Source organism: Diadema setosum, chromosome 22, assembly GCF_964275005.1.
Source record: "Diadema setosum chromosome 22, eeDiaSeto1, whole genome shotgun sequence".
In the NCBI taxonomy this organism is placed as follows: domain Eukaryota; kingdom Metazoa; phylum Echinodermata; class Echinoidea; order Diadematoida; family Diadematidae; genus Diadema; species Diadema setosum.
Window position 1 is genome coordinate 17,862,412 of NC_092706.1, and position 20,672 is coordinate 17,883,083.

General features: G+C 36.5%; 1 protein-coding gene and 1 long non-coding RNA gene across 2 annotated transcripts in view; both read left to right on the forward strand.

The window, feature by feature from the left end:
• The window catches only part of LOC140245172 (transmembrane protein 163a-like), a 46,972-nt gene that overhangs the window by 9,881 nt on the left and 16,419 nt on the right, over positions 1-20,672 (forward strand). The window lies entirely within an intron of this gene.
• LOC140245348 (uncharacterized) lies at positions 1,907-5,647 on the forward strand. The gene is made up of 3 exons (XR_011902326.1): positions 1,907-1,968; positions 4,741-4,858; positions 5,525-5,647. It is a non-coding gene; the product is annotated as an uncharacterized lncRNA (long non-coding RNA).

Here is a 20,672-nt window from a genome sequence, read left to right on the forward strand (position 1 = left end):
ATAAAGCATAGATTATTAAGTTCAGAAGAAAATCAAGCAAACAATTCCATACTTCTTCAAATTCATGAAATTCTTCCGTCGAGATGTTTTCATTGCGACTGATTGACAAATTGCCCCACATCGACGTAAATAAGCACTGAATTGATCAGTGTTTTAGTAGTAGCCATGATATTTACGTCGATGTGGGGCAATTTGTCAATCAGTCGCAATGAAAACATCTCGACGGAAGAATTTCATGAATTTGAATAACAAAGCAGTACCCGCTGCATGCTATAAGGATTAGAACCAACACTTGCTGTCGGGCGAAAGCTCAGTGGTCTAGTGGAGATGACGCCTGTCCGGTGATCAGGAGGTCGTAGGTTCGAATCCTGCTCGAGTATGTACGCCCATGATTTTTTATCATGGCTACTACTAAAACACTGATCAATTCAGTGCTTATTTACGTCGATGTGGGGCAATTTGTCAATCAGTCGCAATTCCATACTTCATTTGTCAGAATAAATTGTGCAGTATTAAAAGAAAAAAAAGTGTCTTGTTCAGAATGTGTTCACTGTTATTGTAGTTTGTGTTTATTTGTTTGTTTGGTGGGCCATAGGATTTCTGTACCAGATGTAATTGCTTATGATTTGTGGTATTTTGTAGTACATGTATCATGTTCTTTGTTGATACGCTTGTCTTGTATTCTTTCAGGAACTTTGCTGGTGCCAAGTCAAAGTCTTTCCGTCGAGAGAATGTGGATCTTTTGGACAAACCAGAGCAGCTGTCCTCAATGGCTATACCAGGTGAGAGTCATGTTACCCCAGTGATAGCTGGAGTCCAATTCCAGAGTGGCTAACCCTGACTTTAACTAGTGGGGAAATTCTGTTTAATCAACATATTGCTTACAGGAGCCATGCTTGTGCTGCAATAACTATTTTATCAGAGGATCCTGATCAGTGTATATCAAAATTTTACGACCCTCATAAAGGTAGTTACATCAATCAGCTAATCTTTGAGGAGTTGTAGATTCAGAAAGAAATGAAGACAGGATACTGTAAAGATTTTTGTTTCAAAAAGTAGATTCTAGAGTATCTATCTTGTGTTGCAATAATCAAAAGTGCACACCCAATTCTTAACAATCTCTATTCTCTACTTACACAAAATGTTGTTCTTACACCCCAATGGAAGTAGTTTTGTGCATACTGTAAAGCAAGAAATATTTGCAGTGTGAAATTTTCTTGAATCACAGCTGACAGCCTTTTTTTTTTTTCTTTTTTTTTATGCCTCCGCCACGAAGTGGTGCCGGAGGCATTATGTTTTCGGGTTGTCCGTCCGTAATGAATTTTGTGGACAGCGTAACTAAAAAAAGTTTTGAGGTATCGTAATGAAACTTGGCATGTATGTGTATTAGGGGGTGAAGTTGTGCCTATCAACTTTTGGGTGCACATGCTCAAGATCAAAGGTCAAGAGGTCAAGGTCAAATACGTAAAATTTCACTATTTCCACCATATCTATGCAATGCCAGAAGATATTTTCTTAAAACTTAATGTATACATTTATTACCCACTTAAGATTCTCTGGTGGAAGTTTGGGGTCATGAGGTCAAAGGTCAAAGGTCAAAAGGTCAAGTAACAATATTTTTTTTGTCCATAACTTGGAAATTGTTCATGGTATCTTCATGGAACATAGCATATATACATGTACTGACTGACAATGATTATCTAGAGAATTTAGGGTTCATGGGGTCAAAGGTCAGGGACCAAAGAAAAGGGCAACACTTCAACATTTTACTATTTCCCTCATATTTATGCAATGCCAGCGGGATTATTTTTTTTTTTTTTTACACTTGGTGTATGCATGTATAACCTGATAGAGATTCTCTGGAAACTTTTTCTTTTCTTTTTTTTTTTGCCTTAAAGGTCAAAAGGTCAAAGATCAAGGGAAAGTGCTGAACTAACTTTTTCCTCCATATCTCAGAAGTGGCTCAAGGTATCTTGAAACTTTCTACATATTTATGCATGTTCTGCCTGACAGTGATTATCCTATGAATTTTACGGTCAAAGGCCAGATGAAAATGGTAACAATGTACTTTTCAATACAGAAATTGCACTTTTTCTCCATACCTTGAAAAGTACTCAATGCATAAACTTATGAATGGGCAAAGTCAAGTTAAAGTCCTTAAATCCCCAAATGCATGCTCTCCTATTCATCCAATTAAGCTTAGGTCAAGGAAGGTGAATATTCAACACATTTGTGACAAACTTGTTATTTTAATATTTTGCCAATTGTGTGAAAATGTAATCACACATTGTCCACATGTACAGTAGACCTATTAGGAGAATCATGCATTATGGCGGAGGCATACCAGTCGCCTTAGCGACATTTCTAGTTCAGCATGCCACTTGAATTCAATGCATACAGTGCATACAGTGTAAACAAGAACTTTTGCATGTACATGTATTTTGATTTTGTGACTCTTTGATCTCACAAAATTTGCAAAATTGGAATACACATGAAAATGTTTGGCTTAAAATGGTTCACTATTTTTGCTTCAATTGAGTTCTGCATGCCAAAAACGAAAGATTGTATACTTCATTCCGTTCAAAATAATTGTATGGTGGAATAATTATTCAAATATAGGCATTAAAGACTCTAAACAGTGTTTTCACAGAAGAATTAAAATGGGTTGATGCTTATTCTCCAACAAACATTATTCATTCATTCATTTCATTCATTCATCTCATTTATTTTCACTTTCATTATTGGTTGACAAAATCTGTATTAAAAACACAAACAAACAAACAAAAATGCACTGTGTCAAATATGATAATGGAGAAATCATGAGAAGCACAAGGTACAGTTGAACCTCTATTATCTGGCCTCCCTTTATCCGGATCTCTCTATTATCCGGACGCAATCTCGCCGTGATTTTTTTAAATAATTACGGGAAGAAAGGGGGATTCCCAACTCCTTGAGAACTCAAACACACATGAATTACATATTACTTCCAATATGATTAACATACATTGCATCAAATTTCCTTACAAATTGCTTACCTTCAGACATTTCAACATCCCGAAACATCCCCAAATGTAACAATGAAAAGGTTGCAGTATACACATTACTACATGTGGTACTACAATGGGCCACATCAGTACATGTGTATGTATAATGTACATGTATAAAGCATTGAGTCTCCCGTATCCGGCCAAATCCCTTATCCGGATGAGCCCCGGTCCCGACTTATCCGGATACGAGAGGTTCAACTGTAGTCTCATTGAAAATGACCCCTTAATAACAAATATGATGTAAATATGTGTAATCATTTAAAATCATTTGTAATTTGATTGAAGGGTCATTCCATCGGGTTGGGGCAAAAATTGTGACATCAGAGTCCAAAAATAGAAGTGTGATAAATGGATTGTTTTGTTTACTCCAAGTTTTGTGGGACAATTCTTCAACTAAATCCACTCAAGGCTTCATAATACTGTCCTTCATATTTGAGTAAACTGAGAAACAAGATTTGACAAAATACCACCATTACATGGACATCATTTATCATCCTTGCTAAGACTATACTTGCTTACCTTCAAAATAAAAGGAGTTGATCTCAATCACTCCTAAGAAACTTTTTACTAACAAAATTGTTAATCACTTTGTTCAACATTCTTCAACATGGTACAAGTATTTTGACAGATAGAGCATCAATAAATGGAACATGAGACTCCTTGTGTATAGCAGTACCATGTTCTGTGTTGTTCTTTTTTCTCACCAAGCAAAGAAATTCACTTTATGATGGAATGTAGAACTAGGTATTGAAGAGAAATCATGCCTAATCAGAATGCAATAATTTTCATTGGAAATACTTGACCACTTTTTCTGGCCTGACCTTCCATGTTTTATGTTACCACCGTTACATGGACATCATGTCTCTGTAACAGAGGTATAATTGGGAGCATTATAACTAAATGTCCATCAATGGTCATTACATACCAAATTTCACTTTTTGCCACACGACCAATTAATACTACTACTGTTGTACTAGCAGAAAAACACCTTGAATGTCAAATTCTTTGGATGGAAATAAAAGAACTAAATATTAAAGTTGAAACGAGAATGTAAGAAATCATTTACAAGTGATTTTCAAAATCATACTAATCCTGTTCAAGTTTCCACTTCAGTTTGACTTTTGAATCATGTCTTTTTCTGTGTAAATACAAAAAGACTGTTAAATCTTATAATTTCTAAATCTTTGATTACTTTAAAATGTCAATATCTCTTTCAAGACATTATCTTAAAATGTGCATGCATCTGTTACACACTTGTTACCCAAAAACAGAGCATGGACATCATCACTAAAAGACACACCGGCACCAACTCTTGTGATTCAACGTTTTTATTTCTTCGTCAAGTAATCACCAACACAATTACCTTCCCACAAAACCAAATTGCAACATCAAATACCTAATGAAATTTTCAGGATAAAGCGAGCAATTCCTTAGGAACACAAAAAAGTGCTGTTGCCCCAACCCCGTGGAATGACCCTGAAACAAACATGAATACAAATTGTGATAAGATTATGTATTGATTTCTACTTTGCAAGAAATCAGTTGAAATTTGAATTATTGATGAAAACTTATCCCGTAATGACCAATTTGCATGGACACATTAATGATTATGCAAAAGTATGAAGTGAAGGATCTATAAAGATAGATTGCAACATATAATTTTGTTTGTTTGTTTGTTTCTCTGTGTTGGTAGGAGCATAGCTGCCTTGGACCCTGATAGCCCTATCCATCATCATGAGGTTTCCCAACCCACTCAATGCCATGCAGAGCCTTTGGATCAACGTCATCATGGAAGGACCACCTGCTCAAGGGTGAGCCACAATGTGCACACATCAGCAGGTCTGAGAGTATTCTGAAGGGGGAGGGCAATTATGCCGGCAGTGCAGTCATTATTCTGATTCAGTCTAATCAGGCCACTCTGCATAAAGATTCACAATCAATCAATCAGTCAATCAGTCAATCAATTAATCAATCAATCAATCAAATTTCTTCAAGCAAATATCTTTGAACCTCATTAAAGCTTTGGTTTCAAAATATTTCATTTTACCTTTTCATCGGCTAAAGCAGCATCTTAGTGAGTACCATTATAATTCTTCAGTCATGGGGAAAATAATTTTGTAAAAGTAAAAATCAATACCTCTCAAATCAGCAGTGTTTCGAAGTCTCATTTGTATGCCACTCTCCTTCTCTTTGTGACCCTTCTTATTGGAAAGTCTGGACGCCAACTATTTCTACTCTACACATTAATGTTGTTTCCAGAAATCCTTTCTGTCTATATGGCTACAGATTTTATTGTTAATTTGGAAGAAAGGACAAATATATGTTCATTCTTTAAAAAAAAGAAAGAAAGAGTGTGTATACATGTATTATCAAAGATGGATAATGAACAAATACTGACATGAAAAAAAAAATTGTGCATTCTGTAGTTCACATTACTCTATGATAATGTTTCATTCTCTCCCCACTCCTCTGTCCAGTCTCGGAGTGGAGCCATTGGACAAGGATGTAATAAGGAAGCCTCCTCGTTAGGTTCGTGACCCCATGATCACCAGACCTCTTCTTATTTATGTAGTCATGTCTGCCCTCATCATCGTCGTGGGGATCCTCTGGGTCTTCTGGAGAGAGGTTAGTGCTCCCTTTATTGTCCATGACTGTACACACATTTCTATTAATATTGGTCAAGTTCTTCCTTTACATAATTGTAATATTATGCCCTTGCTACATTGTGCCGAGTGATAACATTAGTGCATTTAGCAAGCTATCTTCTGTCAGATGCTTTGTCATGCGGATTGTAATATTAGATAATGATGCATGTATTGATTTGATTAGATTTATCCATTGTCTTTATAGATACTTGGCTGTGTATATTAGTACATGCAGTAGCAGCATTCATCTTCACATACAGTATGCAATGAATTGTTTTGCTCCATGAAGCCTTTTCAGAGTATAAGGACAAGCATGATACTATCTTGAGCTGGAATTTATCAACTTGTGCCTGTCAAGCAGTCCAGATGGCACTGTAATGATGACTGCTCCTCTCGATTAGATGCAATCCTGCCTCAGCCTTCTCTGTGTCAGACAAAGTTATAAAAAGACGTGTAGCATACATGTATGAATACAAGACCATACATACTGTCTGATGCACCACTGGTGATGAAATTACTCAATTGTGTACAGACTTTGTCAGTACGTTTCAACATAAAGTAATGAGTGATAATTTTGATAAGTAATGTTGTCAAACATGCAGATCATGCCTTGGTTAGCTGTCCTTCAAGATGTAACTGATGTTGGTTATCTACTTCCCACCACTACAGGAAATATTCCAGATGGAAGCACTGTCAGTATAAGGTGAGTGTGGCATGAACTTCCCTCCCCTTCTCCCATCCCACTGGTGTATTCGCACACTTTTGCCATGTTATTGTTGAAACCAAGGGCCGTCATTTAAATATAACAGGCTAATTGTTAATTGTACACATTGTAAAATTATTGCCCATTGTACGCTAATGTGTACAAATGTGTCCTTTAAAAGCAAAAAAATTGAACGAGTTAACTATGTGTAAAACATCTGTCATTATGATTGTACTTCTTCACAACTAAACCTCAGCACTGCTGTAGGATTTCTTGTATTCTGCTCTGCTTCATGTTTTGAGAAAATTAGAGGTTTCTTATACTTTTTTTCACTTTATAAGATATTTGTAGGAAAATAATGCTATATATTTGGTTTCATAGGCTGCTGACTGGATGGTATAATTGACTAATTTAATGTCTAATGCACTACAATGACTTCCATGTCTGTTTAATTAGAGGGGCAATCAGGCACAGTTTTACTCTTTTCCATAGAACTCCTTTTAATGACTTACTCTCGATTGACTGATTTTTGTTGCTCATTTCAGATATCTGTTTCTTGGTGATGCTGACTTCCTCTGTCTCAGTTGTGCCGGAGATTAAAAGTAGGGTCATCGGCGGTTGAGTCGGCGTCACATCATCAAGCAACTGTGTGATTTTGAACTTGTTTGACCTGACGATGGTCTCATTGATACTTGGCAGGAATCCTATGTGGTTTTGCAGTATTTCTGACGCATTCAATCTGTCAAAATCTTCATACATGTACTGGTGCACGGACATTCTTGTTTGGTTGGGTATACTCGGTGAAAGTCATTAATAAGTGAAGACTGTGTACAATTGTACCTGCTACCTGTATTTTAGGTGTAAAACTCATGTTTAACGAAACCCCATTCGATAGAGAGGGTCTGTTGCATCCGAAAATTTGTTATATAACCAGTTTAAAAGCCGTCACGACATACCGGTCAGAAATTCCTGGGCTAAATCACCCAGCGCCACTGACAAATCGATTCTCTGAATAATACTAAATAAAATCTTCGAACCGGACTTATCAGTCGCCAACACGCTGTACTGCACGGCCATTTTCCGACACCAGGTGTTGTTGTTGTTGTTGTTGTTTTTGATAATTCGCAAACCCGTATCGCGCCCTCTCTCAGTAAAAACGATGTATTTCCTTTTTTTTTGTGTGTGAAAAGTTCAGGGTCGGGGGGTTTTCTAGGGTCGGGCGGGTTACGCCAATACAATGATTTTTTTTTTTTTTTTTTTTTTTGCCTTATGGAAGTGTTCCTGTTTGCTCAAGGTTTTATATTTAAGTGTTTCTCATGGTTCTTATAATGGGCATTTACTTTAAACAATTATGACTGATAATGGTTTTTATTGATGATGAAGGTTGCCAGTATTGAGTAATGCATTTATATTTAGTTCATTTCTTAAATCTGTAGCATTTGATTTCATGTATTTGAAATTTTGCAATTGGTACATGAATGCCAACTCTTTCATCTGCACTATTGCAGTCTTTCAGCAGTTACAGATTTGTATGATGATAAGATGACAAGAACATTTTAATGTGTAATGCTGCTTAAAGGGACAAAACAAATCATGCCCCTATGAAATTGAATTCAGGTTAGTTCTCTCCCTCCCCTTTCCCAAGTAAACATACAGATTTCATAGTTGTGATGACATTCTCTGTCAGAATCGTCTTTGATATATTTGCAAGTTATATAGCACTGGTTACTCAGAGGAATACCAATACCAATGTCAACCCATCACTCTCAGTCAAGCCATTTTTTTTTTTTTTTTTTTTTTTTTGGTTGATAGCTGATGATGTTAGGGGAAGGCGAAAGATTGATTATATGGCTCATTGCCAATCATTCCAATGTCTAATCCACTCAATGTGTTTATGTCACATCCTCAGTCATCATGACATCATAATAATGTTTGTATTATTTTTATGACAATATTACATCCCTATCACATCGCCAGCTCATTATCAACATGACATCCTCACATCATCATCATCATTAGATTATCATGACAGAATCCTGATAGCTGAATTACATTCATGAATGTGAACAGGAACCACAAGGAGAACAGTGCAAAGATCACTAAAGTGGCTACCCTCTATGAATAAGACTAAATCATCATCATCATCGTCATTGTCATCAAGACATAATTCTTATACCTTTATAACATCATAGCATCATTCTCACATTATTGTGATATCATCACCAAAAACTGTGACATCATCATGACACTAATGTGACATCACATCATTTTCCTATCATTCTTCATATTGTCCCTAAACCGTGACATCATCCTGCCATTAACCTTCCATCGCTTTCCTTTTACCCACTCCAATGAATAGCACTTTTAATGGGATAGAGATTTTATAGTCTCTATGCAAGGGGTAATCCCAGTTTATCCTCTTTATTATGAGCAGGTCTAGCTCTGTAAGAATATTGGATATCACCTTGCTCAGTACAAAAATACTGTCTGTGGTGTTTCCTCAGTATTCATGACTCTTTAAATTGCCAGAGGTTACAATGTAAATATCTCGAAATACTGCACCATTTAACTTTGAATGAAATTTTATGATAGATTAATTTGATCACTGTGGTCCAATTGAAATGTACTTACATTGTTAGATTACATGATATGAGCTGAAGGACCCCTGACTGTAAACTATAAACGGCCATATGTAGATTGTTGAAAACAGTAAGATTTACAGTGGAAAGGCAGGATTTACATCCTGGTGTTGGGAAGAAAAATCCACATTCAGTTTTTCACATTGGCTGTGATAATGCTGGAAGAGCATAAACAGAATTGATAGTGTTTAGCTCTCAGTCTTCTAAAGTTCTAGTGGGTTTTCCTTAGTTCAAAAATGTGATTTAGTCCACATTGTGAACAAAGTTCCTTCATAGGTGTGTGAGTTTTTATTGTGTGTCTGTCTGTTTGTCAGTGTTGTTGAGTGTATATGAATCTTTCTTTTGGATTCAGAAATTATTCGTAAATGTACAAATTATCGTCTTATCAAGGAGGTACTAGTACCTCCTTGGTCTTATAAAGTTTTTATTTTTCAATTACTTAGCAATGTACAATCCATACAGGAGTGCCTCTCTTGATCATGTTTTCCAGCTTATCTGAGATTCTAATATTAAAGACTTCCTACAGCAAGTGTAATTGTGTGGTATCTTTAGACTGATGAATATCTGTATAGTTCTATTTGTCTCGGAGTTAATTTTAAAGGGATGTTGACTTCAATCCTGTTTATTTAAGTGATCAATGTGAAATAGTTTTGTTTATTGACAAAGTTGAACAAAGTTGCTTACAATATACACTGGAACTGGAAATACAAATGAAGTCAGTGACACGATGGGTGCATCTGTTTTACACTCCACATCTTTATTAAAGTTGTACATACAGAATAATATACTAGTATGTGGTAACAGTTCAGCATTGATGTTCATAAGGCCTTGTGTGTAGTCTTGACTTTCAGACCCACCTTATCTTTGACACAGATGTAGTCTGTATCATGTTAACTCTGATTGTTTGTAGGTTGTTTTCACAATGAAGTACACAGCAGGATCCTGTTTAAACTATTGATGTGCAGTAGTCATACTCAGAGAATGGGACTTCATTGGATGATACAATACTTTACATTGATGATCTTTGTCCTGTAATGGCGGCTGACAGTAGACTGGTGTAAGCCAAGTTTTAATGTTAACAAGAATTTTATTATGTGTTCAGTGCCTTCAAAGATCAGTGTACATGTACCACTTGCGAGTAAGAATCTTTATGTCTGGAGGTGCTTCAAGTCTGGCTTAACAGAGTTTCCTCTTAACCAATTGAGAACCAGTCGGAGTATACTAGGGCAGGTGTCTATGGGAAATGCTTGTTGTCGCAAAATCAGTCAGTCCTCATTGGGTTAAGGCTAACTTGTGTCGTAAGCAAATTTCTGCCCCCTCTGATTGAAACAGGTTTACAGTATACAGCATAATTTCAGAGCAGAAGCATTGTACTTGCCATTCAAAATTAGCATTCATTAATTATTGTGAGACTGAAATGAAATGAATTTGAAAAATATAGAAAAAAAAAAGATATGTGACAAGGCATGTACATTTGTGCCAATTGCCTCATTTAGATTGTAGAAGATTGGAATTTGATTTCATGAATTTGAAAGATTGGAATTTGTGACACCTTGACTGTGGCATTAAGCTGGCAATGCCAGAGAAGCTTCAACCACATGACATGTAAGAAATATGATTGAAGCTTGGAAGTTAAGGGATCTGTTTTTGATAGAAAAGAAAGATCCCTTCTGAAATGAATCAAACCTGCATTAGTTACTTGTGACTTTTCAAAGTGTAATATTTCAAATATTGACTGGATGTGCCATGCCTACGAGCCCCCTACATGTTACATTGTAAGTGGATCAGTGTTGTAATTGTTGAAGTGCTTCAAGTCTTTTTTGAAAAGGCACTATATACTGTAATTATTGGTTATCATATGTTATTATGTTTTATCTGTGAGTGTCTGATGAAGAAAATGTATGTTTCAATATCTCTCATGTTTCAACAGGAGAAATATGGGGGTTATTTCAGTGCAAATTGTAATCTGCGATGCAACTTTTACATCATAACGGTAAGCATACAAATTTTACCTGGTAATACATGTACTCAGTAATATTCAGATCTTACTCAGTAACATGAAATAACAATGCCATAATGTTAGAAATACTGCCTGCTGGCTCATCTGTGAAATAAGTTCAGCCTCTGAAATCTTGTTACTTCTGGCCATAAGTGGGCGATTCATGACAGGAAACAATTTATCCCCCAAAACTGTGTGGCCTACAGGTGACATCTCTTGGGTCTGTTGTGAATGGAAAATATGGACTGATAACAAAGGGACTGTACCCAAACTACTGTGAAAGCAGTGTGGTTCAGAGCTCTTTAGTAGGTTGTGTGAAATACATACAACAGCAGTGCGAGCTGTCTTGTTGAATAATGGCAAGCCAATTTGAATATACAGTGTTATTTACATAAACTTTGTATTTCTTTTATGTCCAGAATTGTTAATGACTGCAATTAAATTTCCATCTTGTGATTGGTATGGCACGAATATCTGTCCTTGTTAACTTGGCATACAAAGTGAAAGGAGTGATTGAATGCGTGAGTGGATGAATGATACACAAGATAAATTTATTACTGAAAAAGTGAGATAGTTACTACGTACATCATATAGCTGTGTACACAACTGAATGACGCCATCCCACAAACTTAAGTTTTCTATATATATTGTAAGTTGTGCGACTGGAAACAACCAGTTCATTGTGAATGGGCAAATTAGTTTACTGCTGCTCAGAAGAGTACAGTACAAATGTATATGCTCCAGGTGAATGACTGCAAAATTAGAGGTTTTGGTGTTTGTTTGTTTTTTTCATACAAGATGCAGTGCAACATACTACTAGTACTCGAGGAATAATAACAGTGTTGAAAGTATGGAGACCTATAAGTGAACAAACCATAAGAGCAATCAAATGAAAACACACACACACACACACCCTCACATACAAAAAAAACAAACAAAACAAAAAAAAAAAAACTTGGCACATAATAGCATATATGTGTTCCTTTTCAATCCATGACTATGATTGTGATGAAATTAGTGTATCATCCTTGCAAGTTTTATAACATGGATTCTATATTTGTATCCAGTTTTATTCATTCTTTGATGACTGCTGCAAAAGTTCCAACACAAATGAAAATACAGTCAACCTTGCTTAAGCTGGCCTCGCATAAGTCAAATAATCACCCAAGTCAAAGGTCCTTTTCAAGTCCTCTTCTCTTTATACCGGTACATTCTATTAATTTTAATCCCTCATTAGTTGAATTTTCTCTGATCGAAGCTATTTCTTCAGTCCAAATAGATTGAACATGGGCAAGGTTGACTGTAGTTCAATTCCTTCAACATATTCTACAAACATTTATTGACATTTTGATACTACATATGGAATATGTTTGCCGTAGTTCAATGGCACCTCTACTAACCACCACACAACACTTCTCCCATCTATTCAGACATGAAGTTTTTAATGACAATCTCCTAGAGTGCAAATATGGACTGCTCTTCGGGGAATTGTTGATATCATTACCACGAGGGATCTCGGCTCTGTGCTATGACCCAAGGAACCTTACAGGGGCACCGAGAGCAACAACTGCCTTAAAAAGCAGTTCATATCTGTACATACATGTATTATATAATGAAGAAAATTGTAATATATTGTAGGTTGATGGCAATAGCTCTTGGATAGCCAATTCACACATCTGCACTGCCATTTCACGTGCATTGCAATCGTATTGGATATTGGTCACCTCTCTCACTATTGAAGCCAAGTGCTTACCCTACATGTGCATATGAATGTGCTGCTACAAATCAAGAGGGCAGTTTAGTATAATATGGGTCAGTTTGGGTACTGTGGGAACTACAGGTAATTGCTGACTGTATGCCCCAATTCTTAACCAATCAGACTTGAAGATTCATCAAATGAAGTATCTGGTTGTAGTGATGAAGTATGTATCTGGTTGTATAGTGATGAGGTATATAGCTGGTTGTATAGTGATGATGTGATGAAATACTAGTACTATATGTATTTGTATTGTGATGGTGTAACCCCGGCGCGGGGCGCTGTAACCAGTAACGTGTTGGGGTCGCTGCTGCATGCGGTTACCGCTGATGTTGCTCTGCCACGGCCACGACCTGATCCCGATCTCGCGCTCGCCAACTGGCAATGGCGGAGATTAAGCTGTGCTGAATCTTTTGCATAACGCCATGGCGGGATCATTCCTACTCCCACTTTCAGAACAGTGGAAGCCCATGGCCCATGCGTGAAGTCTTGAGCTAGATCGACATCGAAATCGCGAAAGCTACCGCGCTCAAATCCCACCACTCGATCGAGCATCCCACCGCGGCGGCCAGCGGCTGCGCCGCGCCGATGACGGGCTAGCTAGCTGTAGTGTGCTATGCATGGTACACGTGCAGTGTATGCATGCGTACGTGTTGCGCTGCATGTAGACAAGTCGCATGGGCCAGCTTGGTACACAGCGAATATTGCGCACTCGTTTTGTCGAACGTATTTTGTCATGAAACGTATTTCAGCTCATGAAATGTATTTTCATGGAATGGTTTTTCGTTCATCGAATGATTTTTTTTTCTCGAAAGTATGGAAAGCCATGTATGTAAAATACGTTTTGTCAGATATATTTTGGGTCTAATATATTTTTGTTGAAATGAATATATTTTGTCGAATATATTTTCGTCAGATATTTTTGGTCAAATATATATTGGGTCAAACATATTTTGTGTCAAATATATTTTTGGTGAAATATATATTTTGTCGAATATATTTTTGGTCAAATATATTTTTGGTCAAATATAATTTTGGTCAAATATATTTTGGTGAAATATATATATATTTTTGTCAAATATATATTTTGGTCAAACCTATATATTTTTTTTGTCAAATATATATTTTGTTTGAATATATTTTTGTCAAATACATATTTTATTGAATATATCTTTTATCAAATATATATTTTGTCGAATATATTTTTGTTGAATGAAATTTTACTTGATGAAATGGTTTTTTAGTTGGTGTCGAACATAAATATTTGATTCCCCTCTGGCGCGCCATAGTAACCAGTGTATGGCGCGCCAGAGGGGAATCAAATATTTATGTTCGACACCAACTAAAAAACCATTTCATCAAGTAAAATTTCATTCAACAAAAATATATTCGACAAAATATATATTTGATAAAAGATATATTCAATGAAATATGTATTTGACAAAAATATATTCAAACAAAATATATATTTGACAAAAAAATATATAGGTTTGACCAAAATATATATTTGACAAAAATATATATATATTTCACCAAAATATATTTGACCAAAATTATATTTGACCAAAAATATATTCGAAAAAAATATATATTTCACCAAAAATATATTTGACACAAAATATGTTTGACCCAAAATATATTTGACCAAAAATATCTGACGAAAATATATTCGACAAAATATATTCATTTCAACAAAAATCTATTAGACCCAAAATATATTTGACAAAAAGTGTTTTACATACATGGCTTTCCATACTTTCGAGAAAAAAAAAAATCATTCGATGAACGAAAAACCATTCCATGAAAATACATTTCATGAGCTGAAATACGTTTCATGACAAAATACGTTCGACAAAACGAGTGCGCAATATTCGCTGTGTGAAGCTGGCCCATGTGACTTGTCTACATGCAGCGCAACACGTACGCATGCATACACTGCACGTGTGTGTACCATGCATAGCACACTACAGCTAGCTAGCCCGTCATCGGCGCGGCGCAGCCGCTGGCCGCCGCCGGCCGCGGTGGGATGCTCGATCGTGCTAGTGGTGGGTTTTGAGCGCGGTAGCTTTCGCGATTTCGATGTCGATCTAGCTCAAGACTTCACGCATGGGCCATGGGCTTCCACTGTTCTGAAAGTGGGAGTAGGAATGATCCCGCCATGGCGTTATGCAAAAGATTCAGCACAGCTTAATCTCCGCCATTGCCAGTTGGCGAGCGCGAGATCGGGATCAGGTCGTGGCCGTGGCAGAGCAACATCAGCGGTAACCGCATGCAGCAGCGACCCCAACACGTTACTGGTTACAGCGCCCCGCGCCGGGGTTACATCATCACAATACAAATACATATAGTACTAGTATTTCATCACATCATCACTATACAACCAGCTATATACCTCATCACTATACAACCAGATACATACTTCATCACTACAACCAGATACTTCATTTGATGAATCTTCAAGTCTGATTGGTTAAGAATTGGGGCATACAGTCAGCAATTACCTGTAGTTCCCACAGTACCCAAACTGACCCATATTATACTAAACTGCCCTCTTGATTTGTAGCAGCACATTCATATGCACATGTAGGGTAAGCACTTGGCTTCAATAGTGAGAGAGGTGACCAATATCCAATACGATTGCAATGCACGTGAAATGGCAGCGCCGATGTGTGAATTGGCTATCCAAGAGCTATTGCCATCAACCTACAAATGTGTACTAAATTTTCATATACAATTTTCTTCATTATACACAGATATGAACTGCTTTTCTTTAAGGCAGTTGTTGCTATCGGTGCCCCTGTAAGGTTCCTTGGGTCATAGCACAGAGCCGAGATCCCTCGTGGTAATGATATCAACAATTCCCCGAAGAGCAGTCCATATTTGCACTCTAGGAGATTGTCATTAAAAACTTCATGTCTGAACAGATGGGAGAAGTGTTGTGTGGTGGTTAGTAGAGGTGCCATTGAACTACGGCAAACATATTCCATATGTAGTATCAAAATGTCAATAAATGTTTGTAGAATATGTTGAAGGAATTGAACTACAGTCAACCTTGCCCATGTTGAATCTATTTGGACTGAAGAAATAGCTTCGATCAGAGAAAATTCAACTAATGAGGGATTAAAATTAATAGAATGTACCGGTATAAAGAGAAGAGGACTTAAAAAGGACCTTTGACTTGGGTGATTATTTGACTTATGCGAGGCCAGCTTAAGCAAGGTTGACTGTATTTTCATTTGTGTTGGAACTTTTGCAGCAGTTATCAAAGAATGAATAAAACTGGATACAAATTTAGAATCCATGTTATAAAACTTGCAAGGATGATACACTAATTTCATCACAATCATAGTCATGGATTGAAAAGGAACACATATATGCTATCATGTGCCAAGTTTGTTTGTTTGGTTTTTTTTTTGTATGTGAGGGGGTGTGTGTGTGTGTGTTTTCATTTGATTGCTCTTATGGTTTGTTCACTTATAGGTCTCCATACTTTCAACACTGTTATTATTCCTCGAGTACTAGTAGTATGTTGCACTGCATCTTTTATGAAAAAAACAAACACCAAAACCTCTAATTTTGCAGTCATTCACCTGGAGCATATACATTTGTACTGTACTCTTCTGAGCAGCAGTAAACTAATTTGCCCATTCACAATGAACTGGTTGTTTCCAGTCGCACAACTTACAATATATATAGAAAACTTACAGTTTGTGAGATGGCGTCATTCAGTTGTGTACACAGCTATATGATGTACGTAGTAACTATCTCACTTTTTCAGTCATAAATTTATCTTGTGTATCATTCATCCAGTCACGCATTCAATCACTCCTTTCACTTTGTATGCCAAGTTAGCAAGGAAAGATATTCGTGCCATACCAATCACAAGATGGAAATTTAATTGCAGTCATTCACAATTCTGGACATAAAAGAAATACAAAGTTTATGTAAATAACACTGTATATTCAAATTGGCTTGCCATTATTCAACAAGACAGCTCGCACTGCTGTTGTATGTATTCCACACAACCTACTAAAGAGCTCTGAACCACACTGCTTTCACAGTAGTTTGGGTACAGTCCCTTTGTTATCAGTCCATATTTTCCATTCACAACAGACTCAAGAGATGTCACCTGTAGGCCACACAGTTTTGGGGGATAAATTGTTTCCTGTCATGAATCGCCCACTTATGGCCAGAAGTAACAAGATTTCAGAGGCTGAACTTATTTCACAGATGAGCCAGCAGGCAGTATTTCTAACATTATGGCATTGTTATTTCATGTTACTGAGTAAGATCTGAATATTACTGAGTACATGTATTACCAGGTAAAATTTGTATGCTTACCGTTATGTTGTAAAAGTTGCATCGCAGATTACAATTTGCACTGAAATAACCCCCATATTTCTCCTGTTGAAACATGAGAGATATTGAAACATACATTTTCTTCATCAGACACTCACAGATAAAACATAATAACATATGATAACCAATAATTACAGTATATAGTGCCTTTTCAAAAAAGACTTGAAGCACTTCAACAATTACAACACTGATCCACTTACAATGTAACATGTAGGGGGCTCGTAGGCATGGCACATCCAGTCAATATTTGAAATATTACACTTTGAAAAGTCGCAAGTAATTAATGCAGGTTTGATTCATTTCAGAAGGGATCTTTCTTTTCTATCAAAAACAGATCCCTTAACTTCCAAGCTTCAATCATATTTCTTACATGTCATGTGGTTGAAGCTTCTCTGGCATTGCCAGCTTAATGCCACAGTCAAGGTGTCACAAATTCCAATCTTTCAAATTCATGAAATCAAATTCCAATCTTCTACAATCTAAATGAGGCAATTGGCACAAATGTACATGCCTTGTCACATATCTTTTTTTTTCTATATTTTTCAAATTCATTTCATTTCAGTCTCACAATAATTAATGAATGCTAATTTTGAATGGCAAGTACAATGCTTCTGCTCTGAAATTATGCTGTATACTGTAAACCTGTTTCAATCAGAGGGGGCAGAAATTTGCTTACGACACAAGTTAGCCTTAACCCAATGAGGACTGACTGATTTTGCGACAACAAGCATTTCCCATAGACACCTGCCCTAGTATACTCCGACTGGTTCTCAATTGGTTAAGAGGAAACTCTGTTAAGCCAGACTTGAAGCACCTCCAGACATAAAGATTCTTACTCGCAAGTGGTACATGTACACTGATCTTTGAAGGCACTGAACACATAATAAAATTCTTGTTAACATGAAAACTTGGCTTATACCAGTCTACTGTCAGCCGCCATTACAGGACAAAGATCATCAATGTAAAGTATTGTATCATCCAATGAAGTCCCATTCTCTGAGTATGACTACTGCACATCAATAGTTTATACAGGATCCTGCTGTGTACTTCACTGTGAAAACAACCTTCAAACAATCAGAGTTAACATGATACAGACTACAACTGTGTCAAAGATAAGGTGGGTCTGAAAGTCATGACTACACACAAGGCCTTATGAACATCAATGCTGAACTGTTACCACATACTAGTATATTATTCTGTATGTACAACTTTAATAAAGATGTGGAGTGTAAAACAGATGCACCCATCGTGTCACTGACTTCATTTGTATTTCCAGTTCCAGTGTATATTGTAAGCAACTTTGTTCAACTTTGTCAATAAACAAAACTATTTCACATTGATCACTTAAATAAACAGTATTGAAGTCAACATCCCTTTAAAATTAACTCTGAGACAAATAGAACTATGCAGATATTCATCAGTCTAGAGATACCACACAATTACACTTGCTGTAGGAAGTCTTTAATATTAGAATCTCAGATAAGCTGGAAAACATGATCAAGAGAGGCACTCCTGTATGGATTGTACATTGCTAAGTAATTGAGAGATAAAAACTTTATAAGACCAAGGAGGTACTAGTACCTCCTTGATAAGACGGTAAGTTGTACATTTACGAATAATTTCTGAATCCAAAAGAAAGATTCATATACACTCAACAACACTGACAAACAGACAGACACACAATAAAAACTCACACACCTATGAAGGAACTTTGTTCACAATGTGGACTAAATCACATTTTTGAACTAAGGAAAACCCACTAGAACTTTAGAAGACTGAGAGCTAAACACTATCAATTCTGTTTATGCTCTTCCAGCATTATCACAGCCAATGTGAAAAACTGAATGTGGATTTTTCTTCCCAACACCAGGATGTAAATCCTGCCTTTCCACTGTAAATCTTACTGTTTTCAACAATCTACATATGGCAGTTTATAGTTTACAGTCAGGGGTCCTTCAGCTCATATCATGTAATCTGACAATGTAAGTACATTTCAATTGGACCACAGTGATCAAATTAATCTATCATAAAATTTCATTCAAAGTTAAATGGTGCAGTATTTCGAGATATTTACATTGTAACCTCTGGCAATTTAAAGAGTCATGAATACTGAGGAAACACCACAGACAGTATTTTTGTACTGAGCAAGGTGATATCCAATATTCTTACAGAGCTAGACCTGCTCATAATAAAGAGGATAAAATGGGTTTACCCCTTGCATAGAGACTATAAAATCTCTATCCCATTAAAAGTGCTATTCATTGGAGTGGGTAAAAGGAAAGCGATGGAAGGTTAATGGCAGGATGATGTCACGGTTTAGGGACAATATGAAGAATGATAGGAAAATGATGTGATGTCACATTAGTGTCATGATGATGTCACAGTGTTTGGTGATGATATCACAATAATGTGAAAATGATGCTATGATGTTATAAAGGTATAAGAATTATGTCTTGATGACAATGACGATGATGATGACGATTTAGTCTTATTCATAGAGGGTAGCCACTTTAGTGATCTTTGCACTGTTCTCCTTGTGGTTCCTGTTCACATTCATGAATGTAATTCAGCTATCAGGATTCTGTCATGATAATCTAATGATGATGATAATGTGAGGATGTCATGTTGATAATGAGCTGGCGATGTGATAGGGATGTAATATTGTCATAAATAAAATACAAACATTATTATGATGTCATGATGACTGAGGATGTGACATAAACGCATTGAGTGGATTAGACATTGGAATGATTGGCAATGAGCCATATAATCAATCTTTCGCCTTCCCCTAACATCATCAGCTATCAACCAAAAAAAAAAAAAAAAAAAAAATGGCTTGACTGAGAGTGATGGGTTGACATTGGTATTGGTATTCCTCTGAGTAACCAGTGCTATATAACTTGCAAATATATCAAAGACGATTCTGACAGAGAATGTCATCACAACTATGAAATCTGTATGTTTACTTGGGAAAGGGGAGGGAGAGAACTAACCTGAATTCAATTTTATAGGGGCATGATTTGTTTTGTCCCTTTAAGCAGCATTACACATTAAAATGTTCTTGTCATCTTATCATCATACAAATCTGTAACTGCTGAAAGACTGCAATAGTGCAGATGAAAGAGTTGGCATTCATGTACCAATTGCAAAATTTCAAATACATGAAATCAAATGCTACAGATTCAAGAAATGAACTAAATATAAATGCATTACTCAATACTGGCAACCTTCATCATCAATAAAAACCATTATCAGTGATAATTGTTTAAAGTAAATGCCCATTATAAGAACCATGAGAAACACTTAAATATAAAACCTTGTGCAAACAGGAACACTTCCATAAGGCAAAAAAAAAAAAAATCATTGTATTGGCGTAACCCGCCCCACCCTAGAAAACCCCCCGACCCTGAACTTTTCACACACAAAAAAAGAAAATACATCGTTTTTACTGAGAGAGGGCGCGACACGGGTTTGCGAATTATCAAAAACAACAACAACAACAACAACACCTGGTGTCGGAAAAT